Source organism: Castor canadensis, chromosome 12 (genome assembly GCF_047511655.1).
Source record: "Castor canadensis chromosome 12, mCasCan1.hap1v2, whole genome shotgun sequence".
Taxonomy (NCBI): Eukaryota; Metazoa; Chordata; class Mammalia; order Rodentia; family Castoridae; genus Castor; species Castor canadensis.
The window spans coordinates 17,791,523-17,809,264 of record NC_133397.1 but is presented as its reverse complement, the minus strand read 5'-3'; the positions used below and the strand labels follow the sequence as shown (position 1 = coordinate 17,809,264).

At 35.8% G+C, this 17,742-nt stretch overlaps 1 protein-coding gene across 3 annotated transcripts in view; it reads right to left on the bottom strand.

Moving 5' to 3' along the window:
• Positions 1 to 11,664: 11,664 nt before the first annotated feature.
• The window catches only part of Tdrd15 (tudor domain containing 15), a 102,281-nt gene continuing 96,203 nt past the window's right edge, over positions 11,665 to 17,742 (bottom strand). For all 3 annotated transcript variants that reach the window (XM_074049257.1, XM_074049255.1, XM_074049256.1), the window contains one exon: positions 11,665 to 14,761. The gene's annotated coding sequence lies outside the window, so the exon portion shown is untranslated. The remainder of the gene's footprint in view (positions 14,762 to 17,742) is intronic.

The following is a 17,742-nucleotide window of genomic DNA, read 5'->3' as shown; positions in this document are numbered from 1 at the left end:
TTTTCCAGATAGCCCAGGGCTTGCTTAATAAACTTCTGAACAAAACAGTGGCAAGGACAGATGTGTGTAACATTTCGTCAGTGTCTGCTTCACTTCATCTAGGATGAGCTCATTGCTGAGAAACAAACTTGCAAGCATGAACTTCGAATAAGGCACAATCCCCCAGAGGATCAGTCAGCTAACTGGTGGCAGGTTACATTGAAATCTTCCCATAAGGAATACCAGTAATTTGTCCTACCCAGGGACACTTTTCCTGGATTTGGATATGCCTTCCATGTTTGCCATTCTTCTGCTATAAACGGTTATCATCTGAGTACCTACCAAAGGTGTTGTTTATTGTCACTATAACACACACCTTATTTCTAACAAAAAACTAAGTGGAAAAAAAGTAAGAATAGTTGCTATCATTTATTGGATTCCTTGGTCTTAACAGGTACCTCATCACTCAAATGAAACTGTTCATAAAACACAATAAATTAGTGTATTGAAGATTCAGTCCTCATTCTGTCCAAAAGGCAATAATACCTTTTGATGGTGTGATGATGTAGAATATTCTCAGAACCAGCCATCCATATATGGTATCATACTTCCCATAGCCAGAATCAATAGTTCAAGGAACCAAATGGTAGAGATCAAATTTCACTTTCATAGCTAATGACTTCCTTGCAAAATAGTTGTTTCCTCATACCTATCTCTCTAGGCTCCTTTGACTTACAAATTCACATTATTAAAGAAAATGCCTTCTGTAATCCCACCTAATCCAGAGGCAGAGGTACGAAGATCATGGTTCGAGGCAGCAAGATCTTTTCTCAAAAATAAGCCAGGCATGGTTGTATACACCTGTAATCCAGCTATGTTGGAGGTGGAGGTCTGAGGTCAGCTGGGGCAAAAGCCAAGACCTCATCTGAAAAGTAACTAAAAGCAAGCTGGGGGCATGGCTCAAGTGGTAGAGTGCTAGCCTACCAAGAAGGAGGCCCTAAATTCAACCCCCAGTGCCACACACACCCCAGAGATAGACAGACAGAGACAAAGAGACAGACAGACAGAGAGAATGCTTTCATTACAAAACACAGCAATCACTCCATTAACTTGAAAACTAAGGAAGTCTACTACCTGGCCATTTATGATTCCCAATACTCCTAATACCACTGGATAAACAGGGAAATGAAAAAGGAGTGCTCGTACACAATTAGAAGAAGGAAGAGAATGAATAACACCCAAGATGCCCTGGAGTATCTCATGGGACCCAGTGATAGAGAAGACTATAAAGATGGTATCCAGGGAGGACCAAAAACGCTCAGGTCCCACTGAGACAAAGGTTTGCATCTCTCACTATGTGAAGAAAGAAAACGAGAGCTGAGGTACAGCCTCAAAGGAAAGACAGGCAATGCATGCTGAAAAAGGAATTTAAAAATACCAACTATGATCCCATAACTGAAGAAGTAGGAGCTCTTGTATCTATCCACAGTTTTTTCATTGCTTTTTCATAAATATATGTAAATTTTACCCAATTCCTTTGCCTCTTCCAGTTCCACTAGGTTTTTGTCTGGGATGGGTGGGATAGTGGTTAATTTTGCATCTTAGTCCATAAGTTAGGGAGTCTCAAAATAGTATTACAACTAGGAAAGAGGTGAATATTACTCAGTCATGCAGAACTTAGAGTCAGATGAATCAATTTAAAAGATTTTAGGTTGCCTCATCTTGCCCTTTTTTGGTTGTACTGGGGTTTATTGAAGGACTTCATGCTTGCTAGGCAGGCACTAACAAATGAATAATGCCCTATACCTTTTGCTTTTATTTTTCAGATATGATCTCACACTAACTTTGCCTGTGCCAGCCTCAAACTATGATCCTCCTACTTCTGACTCCCATGTAGCTAAAACTAGAGACTGTACCAGTATGCCCAGCTTGTTTTTGAGAAAGGGTCTCACTAACTTTTGCCCAGGCTGGCTTTGAACTGTGATCCTCCTGTCTCTGCCCCCCAAGTAGCTGAGGTTACAATGGGCATGCCCATTCCAGCACTACATTGCCCTTTCGGAGGATATTAGGAACACATGTTCACTTTTATTTTGATTGATAGTTGCACTACTTAAGAAATAGAATTTTATGTTCATTATGATGTTGAGTATAAATATAGTTTGTATTGATATTGAGTAACAAAAAAACAGAAGGGCCATGCAATGTATAGCCAGGACAGCAATGTGAGAAAAACAGCTCTTCATGAAGCTTCGTCTTTGGTTAATATAAGTAGCAAGAGTGTCCATTTCTCATTGACAAGGCTCTGTTTCTGAATCAGAAATTCCACTGATGAGGCACAATGACTAGAAACAATTTCATCTAGGATTACGTGGCGACAGGTTTTTCATTAGGCAAGTTACGCGGAATGATTTTGGATAATTTTGTTAGATAGTCAACACCTTTTATAATTAACTCCTCTATTTCTTAATTTCTACCAAAGTCACCTTCTATGGGTTTCAAATAAGGACACTGTGATTCAGTCAGGTCCTTCAAGAAAACAAATGCTATGGTTAGGGATCTTCCAGGAGAGTTTAATGAAGGGGCTGTAGAAGGAGTTAAAGGAACTAGAACATCAACAACAAAATCCTTACACCTGAAGGAGCAAGGGAACAGAGTGAATACTGGAGCCCAAAGAGAGTAACTAGGAAAGGAACACCCAGCCAGAGCTATGGCCTCCAGCACAGCACACAGTCAACCCATGGCAAGTTGGTAGTTATGAAGCAGTGTAAATAAACCCACCAATCGCACTCTTTCCACCCTCTACTCTTCTGCCAGTAGAGTGGGAACCTATTTGCCAAACCCAAGCAAAAGCCAGAGGGAAAGATATCCTTTGATACAGTACATTCAGACAGCCTCTAGGAGGCAGAGCAGGCTGAAAAAGAGTAGAGTGTAAATTTGAAGAGTAGAGCAAACTATCTCACGTGCTCTGACAGATACACATCCTCTCACTCATCGTCAGTCCATTTCTAGGTCTATGCATCCATGGCTACATGGGGTTAAGGTATTGAAACTAGCCACATTGTGTGATAATGACACACAGTTACAGCATTGTTTATTTAGATAAGAGGCAGGAGAGTAAGCAAGAGTGTCCAGGGTTAAGAAACACTTTGGGTCCCCAACTCTTTTTCACTGTGCATCTTTATTGAATGTCTGACCAGTGCAGCAAATAAGTACTATATCCTTGGGTCTTTAAGACCAAAGAAAGAATTCCAAAATTAATTTTATAAAAATCTGTAGATACTCAAGCAAAATTTTTAAAAAATGTAAATCGTCCTTGAGTCTTCTTTAGTCTTGGTGACTCCACCTCCAAAATAAATCATACATATATAAACTTTATCCCATGTTTACCAATACCAATGTAATCCAAACTGTCATCATTCTCATATAATCTTTTAAATGAAAAGTAAAAATGTTCCTTGACATTCCAGGCATTCTATAAACTATCACTCTCTCTGATATTCCTAATAGCAATCACCATTATCCAAAATCATACTGCCCATTTATTGTCTTTTTATTGTCTATCTCCCAAATGTTAAGTTCCAAGAGGGTTGAGAGCTGACTACTTTATTTACAGATGTCTTTCAGAAAAAAGATTGTCCCTAGCAGATAGGAGATGCTCAATAAATTTTTTTTTGCTAAATAAATAACTAAATGAAACCTGAAGCCTTCTCCAATATGATATTTACTAAAAGGCACTGTACCTCAATTAATTTGTGTATGGTAGGGAGGATGTAGATATTTATGAGAGGGAAGGTGCAGATAGGAATGAATACTTCAGCTACTTAACACTTCGAGGTTTGAATTCATTTTAGTAGTGTTCAATTTGTATATAACATTTAAAAGAGAGATTAGTTTTATTACAGTTTATCCACTATGTAATATAAAGGTAGTCAACTATTTACATTTTAAGAGGTCGAAATAACAATACCCCTATTGTTTTACTTTTTTTTTCCCAACTGACCATTTTGGTTTTGAGCATTAAAATGAAATAATTTTTGTTTGTTTTTTGAAACAGGGTCTCACTGTCTAGCCCAGGCTGGCCTTATACTGGTGATCCTCCTAACTCAGCCTCTTGAGTGCTGGATTACAGATGTATGCCATCATGCCTGGCTTAAAATACAAGAATTTAAAAAATTAAATTATTTACCTAAAGTCTGTAACCTAGCATGACAGGAAATGAATGAGTCATATGCATTTACGAAAATAAAATTGAAAATATCATTAAAAAATTTACTGATTTTTTTAGAGTACCAATAATACTGGCACTTAAGATCCTAGGAAATAAGAAAGAATTCCCAAGGAAATGCAAAATCTATGCAGAATCAAAATTAATAGTTATAGTCAAGCAGTACTTAACAATGATTTGACCAACACCGAACCACACACATACTTGTGGTCCCATAAGATTCTGTCGTCTATTGACTTCATAGCCATCTCAGTTTGTGTAAGCACACTCTACAGTGTTCTCACAGTGACGACATCTTCTAACAACACAGTTCTCAGAATGTGTGCTCATCCCTACAGCAACACGACTGTATAATGTGACGAGAAATTAGTATGAAGATAGTGCAACAAAAACATGAGAACACAAAAGAGACGGCTCTGTTACTTTTGTTCAAAAGAATCGAGGAAGGCTTCAAAAGTTACACCTGAGCTGAGCATCAAGTCAGGATGTAGGTAGGGTCACGTTGGAGGGTACTTCCTATGCTAACAATTTGGGCACTAATTGCAGTCTTTGATAGGTTTTAGTTGGGAAAAGAAAACACATCCAGGTCAACTGTTTTAGGTAAATTAGCTCAAAAAAATTACAGAAGACCAAATGAACAGAAAAGACAGCAGAGGCAGGAAGATCTGTTAAAAGGTTATAGCCATTTGTGGTAGTAAAAGAAAACCAGAGCAGAGCCCATCAACCTCTCTGTGAGGTGACAGTGAAACAAAAGACAAATGTTTCTTCTAATGTCCAGGCCAAATATCAGATAGTCTATGAACCTCTGCTTCTTCTCCTCTCATTGACACAAAGAGATTTGGAGGTTTTGTTTTGTATTGAATTTTGCCACCTATGGAAGTAAAGTAAATGAAGCTCAGTGAGGAAAAATAGAAAAATTATTTTAATTTCTCCTTCTGGAGATTTTGTCTTTCAGGCACAAGGAAATTATATTTGCCAAGACATATTTATTGCTTTATTTAGGTGCCTCATATGTGACATATATAGTCACCAAATTACATGACATGGTAGAAAAATGATTCCAAAAAATAAAAGATAATGTTATAAAATCAGTCAACAACTCCGTTCATTTATGAAATCCAACTTGCCTAGCCAGTTAGAAGATCCCTTAGATCCTGTGGCTGACAATGAAGCTCTGGAATCTTCCCCCTTATGACCTTTGTTGTCTCTCAACTCTACTACATCTGGAATACACACTTAGTCACACCTGGTTTATCTCACGACAAACCTTCTATGTTCTTCCCTGCCTGGCCTGTTCCCTACTAATACAAATCCCTTTATGTCTAAGAATCCTATCACTCAGCATTACCCACACAGGTTGACTTTCTTTGCCAGCCTGAGTTCATCTGACCTTGCTTTACCAGAAAATTAACCAAGTACCCTGAGATCTTGTGAGTTCACGTGGACCTGGCTGCTTGAGAGAAAAATCCTATGACTGGTTTCTGGTACAACTCAATAAAAACTCTACATCTTCCTGAGTACAGATAATAATATGTTTAATGAGTAAAAGTTGTTAGAAATATACAAATAGCGGGGGAAACAAAAGCATTTTGGTTTAAGAATGTAGTTTTAGCATTACTTTTTTATAGTAAGCCTATCATAAAAAGTCAGTGCTGCATCTCCATCTGGTGGCCAAAAGTTTTGCTTTTAAATTCTGAAAAATATCTTTCAGTTCATCTTCCTGAGAGTAAATTACAAAAGATAAAAGACATGAAGAATTATCATAAAAGGAATACATAAACTCACTGAAGGTTATAAGTTTTATAGTGCAAAAATTAAAGAAATACAAAATAAAATCTGTCCTTCTTATATAATAGTGTCCAATATCATACAGAAAAAGTTAAAAAGCAGACAAGTTTTGAATTAAGCAAAGAAAAAAATGTGGTTATACTCAGAAATTGTATTTTACTTGGCAATGTATATCAGAAGTTTTCCTAAGTGCAAGGGTTACAGTGAACAAGATAAGCAAATTTCTTCCTTTGAAAGAGCTTACATTCTAGAGGAGGGAGATAAAAACAAACATGTTGTAATGTCAGTTTGTCATCCACGGCATGAAATATAGTTGGATGGGGGATAGAGAGTTGTGGAAGTAAGAACATGTTACTTTTAGAGAATGGTCAGGATTGGCCTTTATAATGAGACAATATTTAAACAAGAGACCTTAAGATGAGAGATTTATGCATTCCTGGGGGGGAGAAACACTTTAGGCCACAGAGTGGTAGGCACAAAGGGTCTGAAGTAGAATCATGTTTAAGATGGGTGAGGGAAACCAGATAGCTGTGTCACTCATGGTTGGCTGATGGACACTTTTTGCTCTACTCAGATGAAAATCTGAGGAACAGGTCCCTTAGTGTTGGCAGTCTGAGCTCTTTAGTTGGATCTGACTTGAGTTGGTGGCTTGTAGACTGGGATTACAGATGCAGAGGCTCATGGCTCTAAGGGCCAGAGTTTGCAAAGCCAGAGCGTTGTAGCTCTAGGGGTTCCTATCGGAGCATGTTATTGCTCTGGGCTGAGGGCCCAACACCCGGCAGTTACCGACTTAGGGTGCCAGGGACTCTCAGCCTTAACCTTTGGTGGCTCTTTGGAACTATTCCAGCTCAGCTGTTCTCAGCTCTTCACAGCTTCCCACTTTTGGCTCTTCACATCCTTTTGATTTCTGTAATCTCTGTGCCAGAGGTTGTTTACAAGTAAAATTTAGAAAGTCAATAAATGTGGCTAGCAAGGCTACAGAGGACAGAAACCCTTTTGCACCATGGGAATATAAACTGGTGCAGCCTTTGGAAGGCAATCTGCCAATGTTGTTAAAATTATGTATGCCCATACTCTGTGGACCTACAACTCCACTCACGGTAAATACACCAGAGAGTCAATCACAAGTACTAAAGGTGACATGAATGATAAAAAATTCAAAGCATAAACCATAAGACAAAATATGTACTACTTACATCAAAAAGAACTATTCAAAATTAAGATTGTATAAATTTAAAATATATAATTTGCTATTTTGATGAGTATGTGTGAAATAATCACCACGATCTACCTAATTAACAAATCTATCACCACATTAGATGAGAACATTTAAGTTCTTCTCTCTCAGCATGTTTCAAGTACAGAATACAATATTGTTTACCATAATCACTCTACACAGATCTTATTCTCAAATAAAAGGAACCACAGCTCTTTAGAGAAGTGACTAATTCCAGGGATGGAGAGACTTATAGTACTAGAAAGCAAAGATGTTCTCAAAACTAAGCCAGTGGGTTTATATCAAAGAGAAGCAGGCATTACATTAAAAGGCTTCCAATGGCCAAAGCTAGAACAATTTAGTAATAGTGTAGTGTTGGATTATAATCTAGAGCATAAGGTAAATTTCTATGAGTCCATACTGACGTAAATGACCAAATAAATAGTTACATGAGAGATAAGAGGCAAATATTTTGTACAGATGAATGTTAATTCACCTATATAGATGCTCCCCCTTAAAAAAGGAGGAACATAACTTCCCATGTAGGATACACAGAGTGACTTCCTTACACAGGGTATAGTTTAGAAAGGAGGGGAAAAAGAGTAGCCATACTGGAAAAGAAATCTTCTCAACACTACCTAGGTCAGGTGAACAAGGTTACGTCATTACTGATGGCACTTTACCAATAAGCACCATTGATATATTGTGGTGAGAATGGCAATTTACTTCTGCAGTCTTCCTCCCAAACATCCATACCCCATGTCACTAGAGATCATGCAATAATTTAAAGAATCATAGGAGTACATTATGAACAAATTTATGCTAATAAATTTTAAATTCTGAAAAATAATGAACATTGAATTTGATACAAGAAAATAAAAAATCTGAATGACTGTAAAGCCCTTCTACAAAAATATTTGGCCAAGTTCACCAGTGAATTCTTCCAACCATGAAAAGAGGAAATTAACACAAATCTTACATGATGTCTTTAGAAAACAAAAAGAAAAAAAATACTTTTCAATTCAATTTATAAGACCAATTTAACAGTTACTAGAAAAAACAAACATGAAGGCACATATTTTAATGATTACAGATAGATGCAAAAAATTCAAAACAAATTAAATTAAATCCAAATAAATATAAAAAGATAACACATCACTACCAAGTAGAATTTACCTCATGAATGCAAGGTTTATTTAACATTTTTAAATGAAACAATAAAATAAACCACAACCACAGGAAAAAAAGAGATCATATAAATATAGGCAATTTGACAAAATTCAATACCCATTCATACTAAAAATTCTTAGTAAAAGAAATCATAAAGAAACATCCATGATTTGGTAAATGCCATATAAGGATTACTTTCACACGATGAAATCACTATTATAAAAAATAAGGATTTTTCAAAATCTGAAATGATGAAAGAATATTCACAATCACTTCTTTTTATCGTAGATTGTACTGAGTATATTAAGGCAAAAGAAAAATGTTCACATCTAACAATGAAAAAGAAAAGAAATAACTCATTTTTTAGAAATTACATTATTAGAAATGTAGAAATTGATAAATGAACTTATAATCACCAAATACAGAACTGACATACAAAAGTCAAATGGTTTTTTGTATTAAACTAAAAATAAAAAAGTTTAAATTATTTCATCAACATTAGTATCTAAATCATCAAATAGCTGGGAGTCCATACAAGATTGCGATATTTAAATTACAAAGTATTTTTTTTTCTTTTTCTTTTATTATTCATATGTGCATACAAGGCTTGGTTCATTTCTCCCCCCTGCCCCCACCCCCTCCCTTACCACCCACTCCGCCCCCTCCCTCTCCCCCCCCTCAATACCCAGCAGAAACTATTTTGCCCTTATCTCTAATTTTGTTGTAGAGAGAGTATCAGCAATAATAGGAAGGAACAAGGGTTTTTGCTGGTTGAGATAAGGATAGCTATACAGGGAGTTGACTCACATTGATTTCCTGTGCGTGGGTGTTACCTTCTAGGTTAATTCTTTTTGATCTAACCTTTTCTCTAGTTCCTGGTCCCCTTTTCCTATTGGCCTCAGTTGCTTTAAGGTATCTGCTTTAGTTTCTCTGCATTAAGGGCAACGAATGCTAGCTAGTTTTTTAGGTGTCTTACCTATCCTCACCCCTCCCTTGTGTGCTCTCGCTTTTATCATGTGCTCATAGTCCAATCCCCTTGTTGTGTTTGCCCTTGATCTAATGTCCACATATGAGGGAGAACATACGATTTTTGGTCTTTTGAGCCAGGCTAACCTCACTCAGAATGATGTTCTCCAATTCCATCCATTTACCAGCGAATGATAACATTTCGTTCTTCTTCATGGCTGCATAAAATTCCATTGTGTATAGATACCACATTTTCTTAATCCATTCGTCAGTGCTGGGGCATCTTGGCTGTTTCCATAACTTGGCTATTGTGAAGAGTGCCGCAATAAACATGGATGTGCAGATGCCTCTGGAGTAACAGTCTTTTGGGTATATCCCCAAGAGTGGTATTGCTGGATCAAATGGTAGATCGATGTCCAGCTTTTTAAGTAGCCTCCAAATTTTTTTCCAGAGTGGTTGTACTAGTCTACATTCCCACCAACAGTGTAAGAGGGTTCCTTTTTCCCCGCATCCTCGCCAACACCTGTTGTTGGTGGTGTTGCTGATGATGGCTATTCTAACAGGGGTGAGGTGGAATCTTAGCGTGGTTTTAATTTGCATTTCCTTTATTGCTAGAGATGGTGAGCATTTTTTCATGTGTTTTCTGGCCATTTGAATTTCTTCTTTTGAGAAAGTTCTGTTTAGTTCACATGCCCATTTCTTTATTGGTTCATTAGTTTTGGGAGAATTTAGTTTTTTAAGTTCCCTGTATATTCTGGTTATCAGTCCTTTGTCTGATGTATAATTGGCAAATATTTTCTCCCACTCTGTGGGTGTTCTCTTCAGTTTAGAGACCATTTCTTTTGATGAACAGAAGCTTTTTAGTTTTATGAGGTCCCACTTATCTATGCTATCTCTTAGTTGCTGTGCTGCTGGGGTTTCATTGAGAAAGTTCTTACCTATACCTACTAACTCCAGAAAGAAAGTTTAAAGGACCTAAGTAAGGATCAGAACATACTGTATTTATGGAGTGGTAGTCTGAAAACCATGAGACAACACTTCTTCTTTAAATGATCTATACATTCAATGAAATACAAATGAAAAGCCCAATAACATACCTCTATATAAATATTAAAAGGCTAATTTTAAAGTATGCAAAAATGCAAAATCAAAGAAGAGCAAAGGTAATATTTTAAAAATGTGGATTTAAACTAGAAAATATCAAGACTTAGCGTAAAGCTCTCTTAATTAAGACAGTGTGATACTGACTTACTATATGATATTGTCAATAAAAACAGCAAAATTCAGAAACTTGCCCATGCATATGTGAGCACTTGGTTTATGTCCAAGAGGATTCATAAGTACAGAGGGACAAAAATGTCCTTTTTCAGTAAGTGGTTCTCATCCCATTGAATATCTGTATATAAAAACTGAGCATTGACCTATTCTTCATATTTTACACACAAAAATAATTTTAAATAAAATGTAGATTGAATTTGAAAGTAAAAAATGATTTCATTAATTTGGAGCACATGCAGAGTTCATCAACAGGACACAAAAAGCACTGAATATGGAAGACAATGAATGCATAAATTGAACTAATTGAAGTAAGAATTTATGTTAGTAAAAATTAATAAATGAATACAAAGAAAGCTTTTAAAACAAGATACTAGAAAAGATATTTGCAACAAAGGGTGTGAATCCATGACATATAAAGACCTCCTTCAAATCAACTAGGAAATATCTATGTCCTTGAGCTAGATGGCCAAAAAATGTCCAAGAAAAAGCAATACAAAAAATAAGACTATTAAGTAACCAATAAACATATAAAATTATTCAATTTCATTAGTTATCAGAAAAATGTAAATTAAAACCAAATGAATATCCAGTTCTGATCCATCAGAATGACTGAGATGAAAAAAGACAAACAATGCTAAGTATTGTGGAAATGCAGAATCCTAGAACCCTGGTACCACCAGTGGAAGTGTCAAGGAGTATGCCCACTTCAGAGAACTTGTGACAGTAATTATCAGTCTAACAAAGCTGGATATATGTGTGCCCTATTCACTATCAAGTTCACAACACAAAAAAAGTTGTTCAAATTCTCCAGGAATCAGAAAACTAAAAGGTCTGAAGTGTACATCCAACTGAAAGAGTGATGTACAAGAGTATTACTAACCAGATGATTCCACGAGGCATTATTCGACTGAAGACAATTCAAACACCCATCAACAGCAAAACAGTACAGGAATCACATATTCACACAATGGAATTCCTTCCAGAAAAGAGAACAAATGAACTCAAACAAAATCAAAGATACTGAATATTTTTAAAACACATACCATAAGGAATTTTTTTACATCAAGGTCAATGACCATTATACTAAACTATATTGTTTAGGTATCAGATTTAGGAGGCAAAAATATGAAGAAAAGCAAGAAGATAATTTTAGATAGTATGATAGTAGCTCTTTTCAGAGAATTTCAGAGATAGCAATGGAGAAAGGAGAGGAATTATTCTGAGTGACTGGTTGATGATTACACAGATATGCTCACCTTGTGATAATTTTTCAATATCTTTTTTTTTTTTTCAGCACTGGGGCTTGACCTCAGGGCCTATTACTTCAGCCACTCCATCAGCCCTTTTTTGTGAAGGTTTTTTTCAAATTAGGGTCTCACAGAACTAGTTGCCTGGGCTGGCTTCGTAACACCATCCTCCTGATCTCTGCCTCCTGAATAGTTAGCATTACAGGCGTGAGCCACCAGCACCCAGCCTATACTTCAACTTTTCAGTTTATTAACATAATTAAATTCCAGATGAATTAAGACTTTAATGTAGCATTCAGATAAAAACATAAATTTTTTAAGAGAAGGGGGACAGACCCTTCTCTTCATGAATACAATTCATGTGTGAAGAAGACTTTAATTACATCTGAAAACCAAAAGTAACAAAAAAGACATAATTATTCTATGATGAGTTAAAGCTTCATTATAATCTTAGTCATAAAAATATTGGTAAAATAAATGAGGAACAAGGGATTAAAATCTTACAATATATGAAGTGCAAAAGTTAAAATTAAAAAATTCATACAAGAACAAATTCAGAGCCAACAAATACAAAAGGTTATTCAAATTCTCTAGTAATCAAAAAACTGAAATTAAAGTAATAAATCATTTGATACGTCTCATGCAGGCAAAATGTTTATAATGATACAATATCTAATGATAAAATAGGAGAAAGGTACTCTCACACACTGATCACAAACCGTTCAGGTATTTGAAAGCAACATGGCAATACCTACTAAAATTTTTTTAATGTAATCCTCTGCCTAATTTCACTGACAAAAAGCTATCACAAAGAAATAGTTACCCTATAAAAGGATACATACTCATAGACATGCATTGTAGCTATATTCACAAAACTGAAAAGATGAATGACTTACCAGTACAAAAACTGGTCAAAACATAGTTTTAAATCAAATGCATATACTTAAAGGAGAAACTACGTTACTTATCATAGAAATATTTCAGAGAGGTATGATAAGTGAGAAAAGCAAAATGCAGAAAAATATCTTATTTTTCTAAAATATAAAAAGTACATATTGTACTTGTTTGTTTATAGAAGTATATCCACTCGTGTGTTGAGTTATGTGCACATGGAGCAAGTCTAGAATGTTATTATGACCTACCTCAGGGCAAGGATGGAAGAACTGAATGAACAGAGGAATGTGGAAGAAAAGGGACCCAAGCAAACAAAGGAAAGATTGCAGGAAAAAGCTTACACTTAAGAACAAATAGTATGTTCATATTTATTCATTTATGTCAAATCATATATAGGGCATTTTGTATACCATGCATCCTCCAAAAAATAGCTGGTCTTATTTTAGACATTTGATATGGTTTTTTTTCTTTAAAAAACAAGTTTTAAAAAACTAAGAGAAACGAATAATGGAAAGACTAGTAGAGATAAATCCAGCTAAAAGGAATTTTTTAACATATAGGACTGAGTGCCACTAGATGTCAGTAAAATTCCCCCAAAATTTACAGAAATATTTTTCTTAACTGCTGGGAAAATTTGCTCTTTTGTCTATGATCTCTACTTTAGCATGTTTACTCATCTGCTATTCAAATCAGATATATAGATTACCAAGAAATGAATAATGTTCTTTAATAGACAGACTGGAAATCTTGCTAAAACAGATTAATATTAGAGTATACAATCTCTGTTATCTATACAATTTTTATATTAATTTATGAAATATGCTCACTAAAACATAATATTCATCTAATCAATATGTATTTATCTTATATGTATGATGTGTAAAATATGGAGACAAATTGAAACAACCATATTTATTGAGATTTTTTTAATCAAGGTTTTTTCCTCAAGGAGAACAAAATGCAAATCAAATGAAATGTTACAAATAAACCAGTGCTGGCTAATATCGTAGCACATCGACCATCTAGAGCTCACACGTAGCCACAAGACTTAGTATTTCAAAACCAAATAAATAAGCAAGTTACCAACTTTTCACTGAAACTCATACTTTACTCATTACCAAGTCTCTTTATCTTACTATACCAATAAAAGCTAATGAATCTTATAATGAGGTTTATAAGTTTTCCAGTTGTTCAAGATTCTACCCCAGAGATTATGTGTAAAACAGCTATTCTATTACACTCATGAATTCTGTAGCTTAGGAATTTCGACAAGGCATCATGGGGTTGGCTTATCTCATTCATGACCTCAAAAAGGCCAACTCAACTGGCTGGGGTCTGATACTGCTGACAGGAGCCCTTAGACTCAAGCCTCCCCATATAGCTTGAGTTTTTCTCAGAGCTTGGCTGTATCAAGTAGTGGCATTTCTATGAAAAAAAAAAAAGTTCTATGCTACCATATGCAAGTGTTTCAGAAAATAAGGTGAACTCTACAGCACCGTTTACGTCCAGTCTTGTAAGTTCTCACGGACGTGGCACTACTTCTACCAAAACATTCACAAGCCTTCCCAGAGCAAGGGGAAGGGTAACTATACTGTGTACCTCTTGATAGGGAGTAGCAAAGTCACACTGGATAAGAACATGTAAGATTGGTGGACTGGAGGCATGACTTAAGTGGTAAAGCACCTGTTTTGCAAGCTCGAAGCCCTGAGTTCAAACCCCAGTCCCACCAAAATAACAAAACAAACAAAAACAAAAAAACCCAAAAGAATGGAAATATTGTGACAATCTTTGGAAAGTATAATCTGACACAGTCTATCCATTAGCCACCAAAATTCACATCTTTTCCATGTACAGAAATACTACACTCTGTCATAAGACCTCCACAGTGTCATTTCATTGCATCAGGACAGTCTTGGATCTCTTCACCCAAATCAGGTCCACTTGTAGAATAGGCTCCCCAAGAGGTTCCTAAAGTACCTTTCATCTTGATCTGAAGACCTACAAAACAAAGTGGCAGGTTAGCCCACAAACATCCAACAAACAATCATGGGACAAACATAGAATAACCAGACAGCGTTCCCACTCGAAAAATGGAGGACCAGAAGCCATACACTGATCACTGGTCCATAGAAATATGCTGCCAGTTCCTGGATTAAGTCTTAGTCCTACCCCTTAGAAGTTGTACTCCATGTCTCTTGGCTCTATTATCTGAGGTTTTGTTGTGATCCTCCAAGTCATCCTTCTTTAATCATATTTTCATCTGAGTAATATTCTTCATCTGCTTCATGGTCGTAGGACTCTAGGCATGTAAAAGCCTCTCTTATTTTTGACTACAGCTGTTTCAGTAAAATTTGATATAATTCCTTTTTAAAATTTTCTGTGGATCAATTTACAGTCTACTCAGACAAAGTTTGCCACAAACAAATCTCTGAAAGAAGTCCTTCTTTGCCATAGGTTCACCCTAAAGAACTAGAGGCATGCCTTTAAGCTAATTAAAAGCTTTTTTTGCCTATTTTAAAGGAAATCACCTAAGATATCTCTAGGGTTCTAACAAAGGGTTTACAGTCACACCCATATCTTACCTTAAAGATGCTTTCCTAACAGAACCATGGGATTATGATTACTTCTATTATTACTATAATCATTATCATTTTGGATCTATATTCAACAAATGAGGGAGAGCATGCAACATTTGGCCTTTTAAGCTTGGCTAATCATGGGATATGAATGTACCTGGGGATATCTGGGGATGGGAATCAGGGGGAGGGGGAGAGAAAAGGATACTGAGGGGTGAAGCAAAGTACACTGCATATATTCACACAAAGGCAACATAATGAAATTCACTAAACATTGTTTGAAAGAGGGAGAAAAAGGGAGAGGGGAATTGGGAATTTAATATAGGGGGTAAATATACTATACTGTACACATGTATGAAATTATCACAATGAAATCCCCTTGTATCATTAATGTATCATAAATCAAAATAAAATTTAAACACAATTTAAAAAGGATAGTTTAGAAGAGGAAGAGAAAAAGTGAACTAACTTCTTTGGCTAGTTCAGAACTTAATCTAGGTGTAATGATAATGCATTTTAAGTTCTGTTTATCTTTTCTTGGGGTTTGAGTATCCAATTCTTTGAGATTCATAGAAAATGTGACATAGAGGGTAGGAGGGACAGAAAAGGAGAGTAATAGAGTTATTCAGGTACAATATATTCATATGTGAAATACCACAACAGATACACACTTAAAAATGAATGACAGGAATGTACGAAGGGTCCTGTAAAACAGGTGGGTAGCAGTGGGAGGGGGAGGGTAAACAGAGAGGGTGAAGGAGGGTCAATGTGATCGATGTGCTTTGTGTATGTGCGTAAAAACAGAACCACAAAACTCACTGAAATTCTTCTAAGAATTGGGGAGGATGGATGAGAGAAAAATGGAGGGGGTAAAACTAGTCAAGGTATATTGTAAGCACATATGGAAATGTTACAATGAACCTCCCCCATGTACAAGTAATATATGCTAATAAAAATATTAAAAAACAGAACCATGAAATTAATCTTTTGCCTTTGAGTAAGTTTTAAAATGAGGACATTTTGCCATGTAGAGAAGCTAGGAATAAGAAATGATTTTTTTAATCCAAAAAGTTCTTATTCTTATATTACTTCTCTAAATTTTTCTTATAAGCTAAAAAATAATGAAAATTAAGCCACATTTTCTCTATCAGTACTTTATCACAAGAAAAAAGTACCAGCTGGCATTAACAACATTTCACTTAGAAATTGCTTTAGTCTTATATCTTAGTTCACTTCTACATTTCAATTTTCCATATCTGGCAGTAGCAATTTTGCTACACTTCTTTCACTTGCAACATTTTCTTCAACATCCTTAAAGCCCTCAGTGACAGCTTCCTTGAGACTTGTGAAGTTTCTTCTCAAGGAAGGTCCTTCCTTTTGCAGCTCACTGTTCAGTTCAAAAATTATGATAGCATCTCATTTCTGGTACCCAAATCTATTCCAGCTATTATTTCTACCTAACAACGTATTCCAAAACTTAATGGCAAAAAAATAATATTGTAATGCTTGCAGATTCTTTGAGGCAGAAATTCAGGCAAGACAGCAATGTTGGCTTTTCTTGGCACTACAATGTCTGAGCCTCATCAAGGGAGATTAAAATGGCCAAAAACTGGATCTATCAAGTCCTTTCCACGTGGCATGGGTTTCCTCACAGCACGGCAATCTCAAAATAGGTAACACTTTCTACACGGATACTGAATCCTCAGCCCAAGGTTTCTAGTAAGCAAAACAGAGGTTTATATCCCTGTATAATCCAAGATGTATAGTGACAAAAGGAAGAACTAATGATCGAAACACTCAAGATTTATCTTTGCTGCCTCTCAAAACCCTATAAAAAATAACACAAAACATTAAAATATAAACCCAAAGAGAAGAATTGATAGCAAATTAGTTCACGCTTATTCCAGTGGTCTCATATGGGAAGATTTGACCAGGAGATGATTGGGAAGCTTGGCACGTACTCTCTCACATTCATTTTAAGAGGACCCAACTTTCTCTTACTCTCAATGTCCCTTCTTCCTCTCCTAGAAAGGTAAGGATATAGCTGAACTGCTTTGAAAATGGAATCTTGACAGAGGGTGAAAGCCAATACTCTTCAATCTGAATTCACATTTCTAAGGGTTTACCATATAGTGAGGTTTTGATTTTATAAAGGAAGATATAATCAGATGGAGTCTTTTTTTAATATAAGGATTTATTAATACTCTGCAAAGAGAGAAATTAGAACAATAAGTCCAGTTCAGCTACAAATGCCTAAGTAATTTTCTCTCCACTACTCAGTAGCAGATAGGTTTATTTGTAGAATGGCAGTTCTGAAACTTTGATCTAGGTGTACTGTTGGGTCCCTGAAATCCATTCAAGGAGTCTTTGAGGTGAAAACTGCTTTCATAAGTAATAATATGT